We start from the raw sequence: 12,961 nt of genomic DNA on the forward strand, positions 1-12,961 counted from the left end.
TTAATAATTTACCTTGCCATTTTAATTAACTGTCCACTGATTTTGTGTGTATCACTCAACCTTATCTCAAAAAGTCCAGCATACTGTGTGCGTATTCTTCTCTTGTACCTTGGGCCTAAAGTAAATGAAGCCCTATTGCTTGAGATACTAATTTAGTGAAGTCCCAATTCAATCCAATAAGCATCTACCAAGTGCCTACTGTGCGCAAAACAAAATGCAAAACAAAACAGCTTCTCATTGAAGGCACTTAGATTCTACTGGGGAGAAACAATACAAAAACAGACAAGCATAAACAGGATCATTGACAAAGTGGGAGAAAGCACTAACAACCAAGGAGATTAAAAAAATCAATCAATTGACATGCATCGATTAAGGGATGGAATAGGAACAGCGCTCTGAGAGCAACAAGGGATTCTAAGAGCTGGAGATGAGGAGGGAGTACATTTCAGGTAGGGAGGAAGCCCATGAAAAAGCGTGGAAGCCAGAGATGGAGGCCAAGTTCAGGAACCAGCCAACAGTCAGCTGGCTACAATGCAGAGAGGATGAAGATGAAGAATGTGCATAATAAGCATAGAAAGGTAGGCTAGAGCCAGATAGGAAGGGCCTGAAATGCTAAGCTGAGGAGTTTATACTTTATCCTAGAAGCAGTAGGGAGCCACTGCAGTTTCTTGAGCAGGAGAAGCTGTCTGTGCTTTGGAAAGATTATTTTGGCAATTACATGGAAGGTGGACTGGAACAGGAAAGGAAAGAATCTAATCTGGGAGGCTATTTCTGGGACTATTAAGGTAATATGGTCAAGAGGTGATGAGGGCTGAAGGAGGACAGTGGCCATGCAAACAGGGGGAAGAGAAATGATGCTGAGGATGTTACAGCAGCAGACTCTCAGATTCTAAACCTCAGTGACATGAAGGATACTGGTGCCCTCAACAGAAAGAGGAAAATGTGGAGGAGGGTTGGGGAGTAGTGGTGGAAGATAATGAGGGGACATCAGTCAATAATCAATAGATCAATATTTATTAAGTGCCTACTACTGCCAGATACTGTGCTAAGTGCTGGGGATACAAAAAGAATCAAAGACAGTCCCTTATAATCTAACGTGGGAGACAACATGCAAACAAACATATGCAAAGCAACCTATATACAAGATAAATCAGAAATAATTAACCAAGGGAAGACACTAAAATTAAAGGGGATTGGGGAAGGATTCTTGTAGAAGGTGGGATTTTAATTGGAACTTAAAAGAAGCCAGGGAGGTCAGTAGTCTGAGTGGAGGAAAAAGAGCATTCCAGGCACTGGGACAGCCAGAGAGATGGTATGTCTTGTTCACGGAAGAGCCAAGAGTAGTGTTAGTGAGTAAGGTATAAGAAGACTGGAATGTTAGGAGGGGGCCAGGTTACAAAGGGCTTTGAATGCTAAACAGAGCATTTTGTACTTGATCCTGAGGTTAATTTGAATCCAATGGAGTTTACTGTAGGAGGGTGACATGATCAGACCTGAGCTTTAGCAAAAATCACTTTAGTGGCTGAATGAAAGCTGGATTGGAGTAGGGAGAGACTTAAAACAAGTAAACCCACCAGGAGGAATGAGGTGATGAGGGCCTACACTAGAGTAGTGGCAAGGTTAGAGGAGAGAGGGGGATATATTGGAGATGTTGCATAAGTATAATTGACAGGCCTTGGCAACAGATTGGATACTGGGGGTGGGAGGTGGGGAGTGAGAGACACTGAGGAATCCAAGATGACTCCCAGCTTGTGAGCCTGAGGGACTACGAGCATGTTGCTGCCCTCTACGGTAAAAGAGAAAGTGAGGGGTGGGGGAGGGTTTAAGGGAAAGACAATGAGTTCTGTTTTGGATATATTGCATTTAAGATGTCTACTGGACATCCAGTTCAAGACACCTGAAAAGCAACTGGAGATGAAAGAGTGGAAGTCAACACAGAATTTAGGGAAGGCTAGTTAGTTAGGAGAATCAACAGCACAGAGATGGTAATTAAATCCATGGAAGCTGATGAGATCACCAAGTGAAACAGTAGAGAAGAGGAAGAGAAGAGAGCCCAGGACAAAACTCTGAGGGCACCTATGGTAAAGAGCACATGGTCTGGAGGCAGATTCAGCAAAGGAGACAGAAAGAAAGTGGTCAAATAGGGAAGGAGAACCAGGCATGTCCCAAAAACCAAGAGATAAGAAAGTATCAAGGAAGAGAGAATGATCAACAGTGTCAAAAGCTACACAGAGGTCAAGGAGAATGAGGACTGAGAAAAGGCCAACTTTGGCAACTAAAAGATTATTAGTAACTTGGGAGAGAGCAGTTTCAGTGGAATGATGTCAGAAATCAGACTGTAAGGGATTAAGAAAAGAGTTTGGTTTGCTATGGGATGTCCAATAAACAGTTGGTGAACACTCAGAAAAGAGAGGACTAGAAATAGAGATATGAGAGTTAGCAACACGGAGACAATCTTTAAACTCATGGGATTTGATGACTTTAGCAAGAGAAAGCATACAGAGAAAGAAAAGAAGGCACAAAGACAAAACCCTGGAAGACATTCATGCTTAGGGGATGGAATATGCCTGAGGATCCAACAAAGGAGCCCGAGAAGTAGACAGACAAGAAGGGAAAAACTAGGAGAGAGCAGTGTCATGAAAACCCAGGGAGCTAAAAGGATTCAAGACGGGGAGGTAGTCATTGGTGTCAAATGCTCTACAGAGATCAAGGAGGTTGAATACTGAGAACAGGCCATAATATTTAGCAATTAAGAGATTACAGGTAACCTTGAAGAGAGCTGTTTCAGTTAAGATTGGATAGAGCCAAACTTAGGAGAGGTTGGATACAAGATTACAAAGGGCTGAGAAGTGAGAGCAAAGGAAAAGAATGAAGGCACTAATTATAAATGGAAGGGAGCAGAGATACTAGACTCTTAAGGGGATAGAAGGGTTAAGTGAAAATTTTTAATAATGATGGAAATCTGGGCATGATTGTATGTGGCAGGGAAGGAGAAAGCAGATAGGAAAAGACTGAAAATTAGAGAGGGAAGGGATGATTGAGAAGTCAAGATACCTCAGCTTTAACCACAGAAGTAAAAATACTGGCATACATCGGCATCCTCTGTAAACTACCCTTGGTATATCTCAAAAAAAGAAGGGCTGAAGGGCAGCTAGAAGTAAATCTTTCTGTGTCTATCTCTTTCAAAGCATCACTGATAAAACTGTTTTTCTATAAAAACAACAACAAAAAGCCAATAAACTGCTAATAAAACATTTCAGTAGTTCAACGGGTCCATGATCTCATTGATGTGGATACAAAATGAAACCCAACCATCCCATTTCATCCTATGTGACAATTTATTCATAAATCCTCCAGAAAGTGTCGAGCCAACATGCTGAAGGTCTTTGGGAAAATAAACCAAAACTTCTCAATATTCTGGCCAAACATATAAAGGCTTAACAAAGTAACATACTTACCAAAATACTACCATTTTTTTAATGAATTATAGCAGGGCAGAAGAGGTACTACGTATGAAGACAGGAAAAAACTACATAAATTTTCCAAAGAAAAAGGAGGAAAATCTTGTAATTCCTTTATATTCATCAATGTTGATACCTAGGAAAAAAATGGAAGTTACTTTTACAAAAAGACACTATAACTTTAACAGTTATTTGTAAAAAAAAAAATGACATGAAAACAAGAAAATTTCAAATACTGACCCCTCTCCCCTCAAAAAAATCCAAGCCCTCTACACAGAAATGAGAAAAGGAAACAATTAAGCATTTAAGGAGCCATTTTATTTTAAAATAATAACTAGCATTTATGTAACACTTTCAGTAGTAAAGTACTTTCACATATTATTATCTCATTTTATTCTCAGAACAACCCTGTGACTTAGGTGATACTACTACCTCCATTTTACAAATGAAGAAGCTGGGGAAGGGGAATAGAAAGGAGAGAACAAGCATTTAAATAGAACCCGCTATATGCCAGGCACCATGCTAAGCACTTTTTACAAATATCACATTTGATCCTCACAACTCTCTGATGTAGGCGACATTATTATCACCATTACACAGCTGAGAAAACTAGAGCAAACACAAACTTGCCCAGGTTACTTAGCTAAAATAAATGTCCAAGGTGGGATTTGAATTCAGGTCTTCCTGACTCCAAGTCCAGCACTTCCCTTCTTACCTTTGCAGTTGTCTTATACCTTACTCTTCATATACTCTGCAATGCAATGACACTGGCTTCCTTAAACATTCCAAAAATGTTCACTTCATTTGAAAAATGACATTCCATTTCTCAACTCCAGCCATTTTCACCAACTGTTCCCTACCCCTGCAGCACTTTCCCTCTTCGCCTCTGCCTCCTGGTTTTGAAATTATTTCAAGTCTCAGCTAAAGTCCCATCTTCTCCAAGACACCTTTTCCAATCCTCCTTATTCTCAGTGCTGTTCCTATGAAATATCTCCCTATTTATCCTCTCTTTATATCCAATTAATCCTGTATATATTTTGTTTGTACAAAGTTGTTTTTATGTTGTGAGCTTATAGAGAATAGAGACTGTTTTTTGCCTTTCTTTGTATCCGAAGCACTTAGCACAGTGCCTGGCAAACAGAAGGAACTTAATAAATGCTAGCTGACTGACTATACATTGTGCCTCCTAGCTGCCTTTAGGTAAACAGAGGGCATGAAGAATAGTCAAGGATTTTAGATATTATTTAGAAATCAGCTAAAACTGAAACAAGGCAAGCCAGCCTAGAAAGAGCTCTAAATAGCTCTGGATACATGAAAAATATCCAGAAATTCTGAAGCCATGAAAAAACACATACTTATTTGTTTTTTCTACCTTTTTTTTCCAAGAAGAAAAACTAAATATATGCAATATTTGTTTTTAGCACCCTTTACAGATCACTGTAAAGACTTCCTATTTAGTTAGACTCACTACTAGTTTGTAACAAAGAATAACAAAAAACATGTTATGCATCATTTGGCTTATTCATAGTATCAGGTTAGTAAATTTAAAAGTGGAATAATTATTCACATAAAAATTACTAATTGAGTTTACTTTTTTAAAAAATTATAAATGAAATCACAAGCTTCTGAACTTTAAGGAATCTCTTAGTTTTTACCAGTTTATAAGATGGCAAAGGGAAAAAAATCTGCATCATAGTAAAACACAGAAAGTTATATTTTCTGGACCTTGTATGTTCCACAATGTCAAGTAAAGTCATTTTCTGCAGTCATTTTCAGAAAAGAAACTGAGAAATTCCCAAACTTGATGAACTGTAGACCATCTGGTCACAAGGCTAAGAAGAGTCAAATTCCAACTTCTTTCTAAATCTAAAACTTCTCCCTATCCTGAGCCTTTTGAACAAGACAGAGAATAAACCACTTGTTTCTAATACCTATAGAAACAAAAGGATGGGAGTGTGCATTCTGCTGCCATCTCTCTGAGGTAAGAGAGCCAGTTTACCAATATCTAACTCAGAAATCCACAAGAAAAAACCCACAAGCAAACAATGCCCTGAATCTTTTTGTCTCATAAAAAATAGCAACATTTTCTGTAGGTAAAAAATGTACCTTCATTTTGGTATCTGACAGTTGTGTTCTACTCTTTGAGGTACACAAGAACTGTAACGGTCTGATACTATTAATAGTTACCTACAAGAATTATCTATTTGTGCAGTTCTCAGAGATCATTTTAGAGAATAAAGTCTAGGTAGTAAAAAATTTTATGATTCTAAACATACAATATATCTTTTTTTCCAGAAAAGAACACAAAAACAGTGTTTTACAAATCTGTCCTTGTATGTTTCTCCTGTTTGTAGATGAGTATGGGGGGTGGGAGGTGGAGAGAGACATAAAAGAGAAGAGTCTTCAAGATTTATCAATCAATCCTACTATGTGCAAGGCACTGTGCTAGAATTTTATAATCTCCAGCACTTGTGATAGAAGAGAAATAAGTAACACCTAATAAAACACAAAATTACTGAGTAGACATGGAATTCAATCACTGCAGCACAGTGAAGATTGTTAGATTTGGCTTTACTTATACATTCATTAGTAAGGAAGAGAGAGTGCAAACAACACATTTAATTAAATTTTCTGATTAATCCATATTAGGAAGTATGGCTAAGAATAGTGTGAAACAAAAATAATAAAAAGATAAAAAACACTAAAAAGAAACAACAAAATCAGATACTATATGGTACACATTTGGACAGTGGCATAGATTAACAACCTATCAAAAGTACACTTGGCCTTTTGCTATTCTACCTAAAAATCACTGCTGAGATCTGAGAGCAGAATAGGGAAAAATATTTTGCAGTAGCTCATTAAAGAGTTAGATCAAAACAGGCAATGAAGCTTGAGGCCATTTTGTACTACTCATCTATACCTCTCTGAAAACTATCCATGCCAATAAGAATAAAGTTAACCCACCACTGGATCAAACAGACCTATGTAACAACTAACCCACTAACCCTGTGATGTCAATCTTGAACTGTTTTCAACTGATTAATTTAAATACTTAAGCACCATCATAGAATTTCCTTTATCTTTTACAGAGCACATTTAGTTAATCCCAATCTTGGATAATTCCTAAAGAATAATTAATTCCTTCCTTCACTCCCATACAAGTGCAAAGCATTGATGAATAAAATGCTATATAGGGGCAAGTCACTTAAACCCACTGCCTACCAAAAAAAACAAAACAAAAAAATAAATAAATAAAATGCTATATAACCAAACAGATTTGACCAAATACCAATTCATGCTCACTTGGCCTTAGCTTCTGAAAGATAATCTTACTAATATTCAAGTTCCCTGGTTTATTCCCCACAACAGTTACTTCAAACCATCTTCTCCTTAAGACATCATTTATTACCTGCCACCCTCCCATAGTCAATGACATAAGTCAGGCTTATGATCCACTGCTCCTTTCCACCTCAAAAGCTTTCTCTACTGCAAAGCATGGTAGAGAACACTGGACTTCCAATCAGTTGAGGTCTAGGTTCAAATCCCCATTTCAAACATTTACTATATGACCATCAATAAGTCACTTTAAGCCTTCTGAGCCTCAATTTCCTTCATCTGAAAAACTGAGATAATATTTACAGTAATTAACCTTCATATGATTACTGTGAAAGTCGAATGTAATAATGTACACAAAGCATCATATAAAATTTAAAGCACTAAATAAAAATTAATCATTCTTATCGAAAAAATTTTTTGGGTCAAGACCTGTGTTAGAAACTCCTTAAACCAAAACTCTCTCTACTGTTACAAATTAGCACCTCTACTTGTAACTTAGAATCTTAAGAATTGCTGGGAACCCTGAGAGGTTAATAAACATGGTCATGGTCACATAGCTCAAAAGTACCTAGGTCTTCCTAACTTGAAGGTCCTATCCACTGTATCATACTGTCACTCATTATTGTTGTTGCTGTTATCTCTTCATCTATCCTGGCACATAGTAGGTACCTGAAAAATGCTTGCTTGATATGCTGACATTTCCTGCAGAGAGAGATCAGGTGTGATCTCTAAACTCCTTCTCAGTCTAATATTCTAATTCTGTAGGAAATGTGTTGTTCAGTCGTGTCTGACTCTTTGTGTGACCCCATCTGGAGTTTTCTTGGCAAAGATACTGGAGTGGTTTCTCATTTCCTTCTTCAGCTCTTTTAAGATGAAGAAACTGAGGCAAACAGGGTTTAGTGATTTGCCCAGGGTCACCCAGTTAGTGTCTGAGGCCAGATTTGAACTCAGGAAGATGAGTCTTTCTGACTCTAGGCCTGGCACTGTGCCAACACAGATGACCTCTGTAATAAACATCTCCCTTCTAAATCTAACCATGTGCTCTGTATGACCTACCTTCCCACCTCCTAGAAAAACCCATCTCATTTTCTAACATCTTTTATCTTCCTTCCTCTAAAGACTCACTGTCCTTTGAATAGGCTAAACTATCTTATGGGGAAGAGGGGAGAGAATCCACGATTGCTCTTGCTATCCCTCTTTAACCACCATCCTATCACTTGCCTATTCCGAGCTAAATGTGAAATAAGTGATCTTTAATCACGCCCTTCTTTCCTTTGACGTCTAGTTTGTATCTTTACCCCTCTACTGAATGACCTAGAAGACTCATCACATTTTTTAAACTCTTCTTTTGAATATGCCTTCAGAACCCACTAGTATATTCTAAGTAATTTCAATAATAACTAATCTTTATCCTGCAGGGCCAATTTAACTTTTGGAAATAGCCAAATCTATTAGTCAATAAGTCCAGACAACAATCTCAGTTCTCATCTTCTTTTATACCTCTTCTAGTCAGTACTGCAGACTTTTTTTGAAACGTTCTCCACAATTCAATTCAACAAACATATGAATGATCATGAAGTATGGTACTACTGTAGATACAAGGATGAATAAGGCACTGCCCTCAAAAGGTCAGAATCCTCCTTTGATTTCCATGACACTATAATCTCCAGGTTTTCTCTATCTGCAAATTAATCTTAATGTTTTCTTCAATTATTATTTTTTCCTCCCATCTCCTTACTGTGAAAATTCTTAAATGCTCAGTCTTTAGTCCCATGATCTTTTCCCATTATACCCATTCTCAAAAAGAGCTGATATATGTTCACAGCTCCAGCTACTATTTCTGTACTGAAGACTACCAAAGCTACATTTTTAGGCCTTTCTACAAAGCACATTTCTAGGCCAGATCTTTCATAGGAATTCCAACCATACCTGTAACTGTCTACAGGATAGCTCCACTTATAAAAGATATGATCATAAAGTAAGGTGATTATGTTGGTCCAGATTTAGGAAGACCGGGAAAATAATACACTATTGGTGGAGTTGTGAATTAATCCAAACATTCTAGAAAGTGATTTGTACTTGTTCTAAAAATGTCCATAACACATGACTCAGAGATCCCATTGCCAGGCAAATACCCCAAGAAGGTCAAAACAGAAAGGTCCCATAAATACAATAATATATTCATGGTAGCACTTTTTGAACATCAAAGTATTAGGAGCAGTAGATTACTTGGGAAGTGGCCAGATTGGTGGTACATAAAAGCAATGGAATATATAAGATGAGTATGAAGAATTCAGAGATTCTTCAGAATACGTATGAGCTGTTGCAGAGTAAAATAACAAAACCAGAAATAAATGCAATGATTACATCAACATGAGTGGAAAGAACATAAATGGAAACTGAATTCAGCATAATTATAATGAACAACGTTGGTCCTGGGAGAAAAGTTGAGAAAACGCATTTCTTGTCTTTTATTCTTGAGATTGGAGGCTGGGTGTAGAACAGTGCCTAACACATAGTAAGAGCTTAATAAATGGCTGTGGACTGACTAAAAACTGTCAGACTCAATGGCTGTATTGGTTGATTTTGCTAAATTTTTAAGTCTTTGTTACAAGGCAACGTTCTCTGTGAGTTGAAGTGGGAAGATTATATTTAGAAATAAATGTGATGTAAAAACAAAAAGCACCAATAAAAAATAAATGAAAAAAATCATAGTGATTGATTTTCTTAAAACAAACTAGAAAACATACATCCAAATAAGTGCTGTTCCCTTCAAAGAAGTCACCGTGAGAGGCTATATTCTTCTAACAATGCTGCTATTACTCATTACATTTTTTAAACTCTTCTTTTGAATATGCCTTCAGAACCCACTAATATAGTCTAAGTAATTTCAATAATAACTAATCTTTATCCTTTGGGGCCAATTTAACTTTTGGAAATAGTCAAATCTATTAGTCAACAAGTCCAGATAACAAGCCTTTATTAAGTACCTACTATGTACCAGATACTGTGCTAGTTAAAAAAAAACAAACAAACAAATGCTGTCCTTGTCCTTGTGGAGCTCACAAACCAACGGAGGATATAACACAAAAAAAATCATTTGCATACAAGATATATACAGTTGGAGATAATCTCAGAGGGAAGGCACTAGCAGTGAGGAAGAAGTGACCAAGAAGCAAAGGTGAAGAGGGAGAATACTCCAGGCAGAGAGGATAACCAGGGAAAATACACAGAATGAGGAATGGAGCGTCTTATGCAAAGAACAGCAAGGAGGTCAGTACCATCAGATTGTAGAGTATATGGAGAGGAATAAAACATAGCAAGACTTTAAAGGAGGGAAGGGACCAGGTTACAAAGGGCTTCAAATTCCTCCCACAAACAGAGGATTTTATGTTTGATCCTGGAGGCAAAAGGGAACAACTGGAGCTTACCAAATAGGAAGGTCACACCTGTACTTCAAGATCACTTCGAAGCTAAAGGGAGGCTGGACTTGCATGAGGAGAGGCTTTCTGAGAGTGGTGGCAATATCAGAGAAGATGTTACAAAAGTAGAACTGAAAGGCCTCAACAACAAACTGAATATGGGAGTGAGAGAGTAGGGAGTCAAAAATGACACCTAGGTTGAGAAGCTGGCTAACTAGGAGGATATACCTCAACAGCAATAAGGAAGTTGGGAAGAGGGGAGGGTTTGGAGGGGAAAGATAAAGAGTTCGGTTTTGGACACATTGAGATACCTTTGGGACATCCAGTTTAAGATATACAGTAGGCAGTTGAAGATGAAAGACTGAAGGACAAAGAGAAAGGTTAGGGCTGGATAAACAGAAATGAGAATCATCTGCATAGAGAGAATTAATTAATCGAATCAATGGGAGTTGATGAGATCACTAAACAAAAGAGCAGAGGAAGAAAAGAAGACAGTTCAAGACAGAGCCTTGGGACACAGTGACACAGACAATTTAGTAGGGATGAAGATTCAGCAAAGGAGATTTAGAAGGGTTCAATTAGGCAGGAGAACCAAAAGTGCAAAGTGTCTTGAAAATCTAGAGAGAAGAGAGTGTCTAGGAGAAAATGATTAACATTTTCAAAGGCTACAGAGATGTCAAGTTTGGCGACTGAGAAATCATTGGTAATTTCAGGGAAAGATCTTTCAGTTAAATGATGAGGTCAGAAGCCAACCATACTAGACAGAGTTAAGAAAAGCAAGAGAGGAAAGGAAGTGGAGGTACCAATTGTAGAAAGCCTTCTCAAGGAATCTATCCACAAAAAGGAAGAGAGAGATAGGGTGAAAGCTAGTGGGGATGGACAGCTCAAATAAGAGGTTTGTTTTTTTTTTTAAAGGATGGTGGAGACATGGACATGTGTGTAGGTAGCAGGGAAGCAGCCAGCAGAGAGAAAGAGATTGAAGATTAGTGAAAAAGTGGGGATGATGGGGGGCAAGGGGCACTCTCCTGGAGAAGATGGGATAGAATGAAATCACCTGTGGGTACAGAATGATTTGTACTGGCAAGAAGGGCCACCTCTTCAAGTGAGATGGGGGTGAAGGAGAATGTTGGAAGGCCTCTGAATGATGGGAAATGAGGAAGGAAGGAGATGAAGTTGCACGTGGCAAATGATTTCAATGTTTTTCATAAAATACGTGGCAAGGCTCTTAGCTGAGACATTTGAAGGAAGGAGTCATGGGAGTTTTGAGGACAGAGAAAAAAGTCAGAAAAACTACTGTGGTAAGCAGAAGAATGAAGTGATTAGAGAGATATAAAAAGGAACGTCTTGGCCCAGTGAGGACCCAGGTTAGGATGAAGTAACATAAATTTATAGAGGACCCAGTGAGCAGAGTTTCCTGACTGTCTCCCGTTTCCTTCATAGCACATGAACAGTAATGAAGGCAGTGGGCATCAAAGCAAGACTGGAGATAGCATAAGGCAGTTTAAGACACTTAAGAGTGTAGTGTTGAACTACACTTAGTACTACATTAGTGTTGAACTAATTCAAGAGAGGTCAAGGTGAGGAAAGGAGGAGGGCATAGACAGTGCGGGGTCATGTCCTAGAAAAGAACTGACAGACTGCTGGTCACAATGAGGATGAAGAAGAAGGTTAAATGTTGTGAGGCAGAGGGAAAGACAGAATGAGAAAAGGCTATAATCAGATTAAAAAATTTCAGAGTTTATGGACATGGAAGAGGATCACTTGTGAGTGATGATGGCAAGATCAAGGATATGACCATCTCTGTGTGCAGCTGAGGTGGAGTGGAAGAGCAGGTTATGAGAAGTGAGTAACTTGAACTGGGTAGTTATGGAATATCAATATGTATAATGAAGTCCCCTAGTAGAAGGGTAGGAGTTAGGGAGGAGAGAAAGACTATGACCCAGGCACTGAACTCATTAAGGGAGGAAAGTGTCCAGGAAGTCAACAGATAACAGCCAAAAATGCTGAGTAGATGAGAAATATGGACTGAATGAAATCCAAAGGAGGAGTGGTTACTGAGTGATGATGGTAGAGGAAAAGTCTGAAAGAAGCAGTGGGGAGCAAGGAGTATCCAGACTCCCCCACCCACCACCTATGAGCCAGGCATATGAGTTAATGGGCAACCAGTACTAGGAAAAATGGCCAGAGAAACTAAAATCAGAAGACAGCTAGATCTCAATGAGTGCAAAAAGATGGAGTGAAAAAGGAAGAGCTCTGGGATGAAAGTAAGCTTGTTCCCTACAGAGCAGGCATTCCAGAGGACACAGAGGGAAGGGGTGGGCATATCTGGAGTACGATACTGGGAAAAGGAATAAGGGAACACAATGGCACCCTAGACAGTAATAGGGAAGTTTGGAAGAATGGTTGATTTGAGGAGAAAGATGAGTTCTCCTTTGGACAGACAGAGTCTGAGATTCCTGTATGACTTTTGCTTTGAAGGCAATTTCAACAGACTTTCCAAAAAAAGGCTTTGAGCTATAATGTTACACTGTTGTCAGAAATGTGGGATCTACAAAGGCAACAACATTGAAAGTGGCAGACCACATTTGGATGGACCAGAAAAACTTCTAATGTTTGTTTTTTAAAAATCTATTATAATCACATCACATATATTTCAACATCTGAAAACGCCTCTCAAAAACTGAACTGATCATCTTTCTCTCCCTTCCCAAATCAGCACTCCTTCCCAACTTCCCCCAT

At 38.5% G+C, this 12,961-nt stretch overlaps 1 protein-coding gene across 3 annotated transcripts in view; it reads right to left on the reverse strand.

The window, feature by feature from the left end:
* The window catches only part of R3HCC1L (R3H domain and coiled-coil containing 1 like), a 96,307-nt gene that overhangs the window by 68,659 nt on the left and 14,687 nt on the right, over positions 1 to 12,961 (reverse strand). For 2 of the 3 annotated variants that reach the window (XR_013485220.1, XM_020996809.2), the window contains exon 2: positions 3,459 to 3,597. The exons of the other annotated variant lie outside the window; for it this stretch is intronic. The gene's annotated coding sequence lies outside the window, so the exon portion shown is untranslated. The remainder of the gene's footprint in view (positions 1 to 3,458; positions 3,598 to 12,961) is intronic. 3 annotated transcript variants of the gene reach the window in all.

Source organism: Phascolarctos cinereus, unplaced genomic scaffold, assembly GCF_003287225.1.
Source record: "Phascolarctos cinereus isolate Bilbo 61053 unplaced genomic scaffold, phaCin_HiC Scaffold_3;HRSCAF=262, whole genome shotgun sequence".
Taxonomy (NCBI): Eukaryota; Metazoa; Chordata; class Mammalia; order Diprotodontia; family Phascolarctidae; genus Phascolarctos; species Phascolarctos cinereus.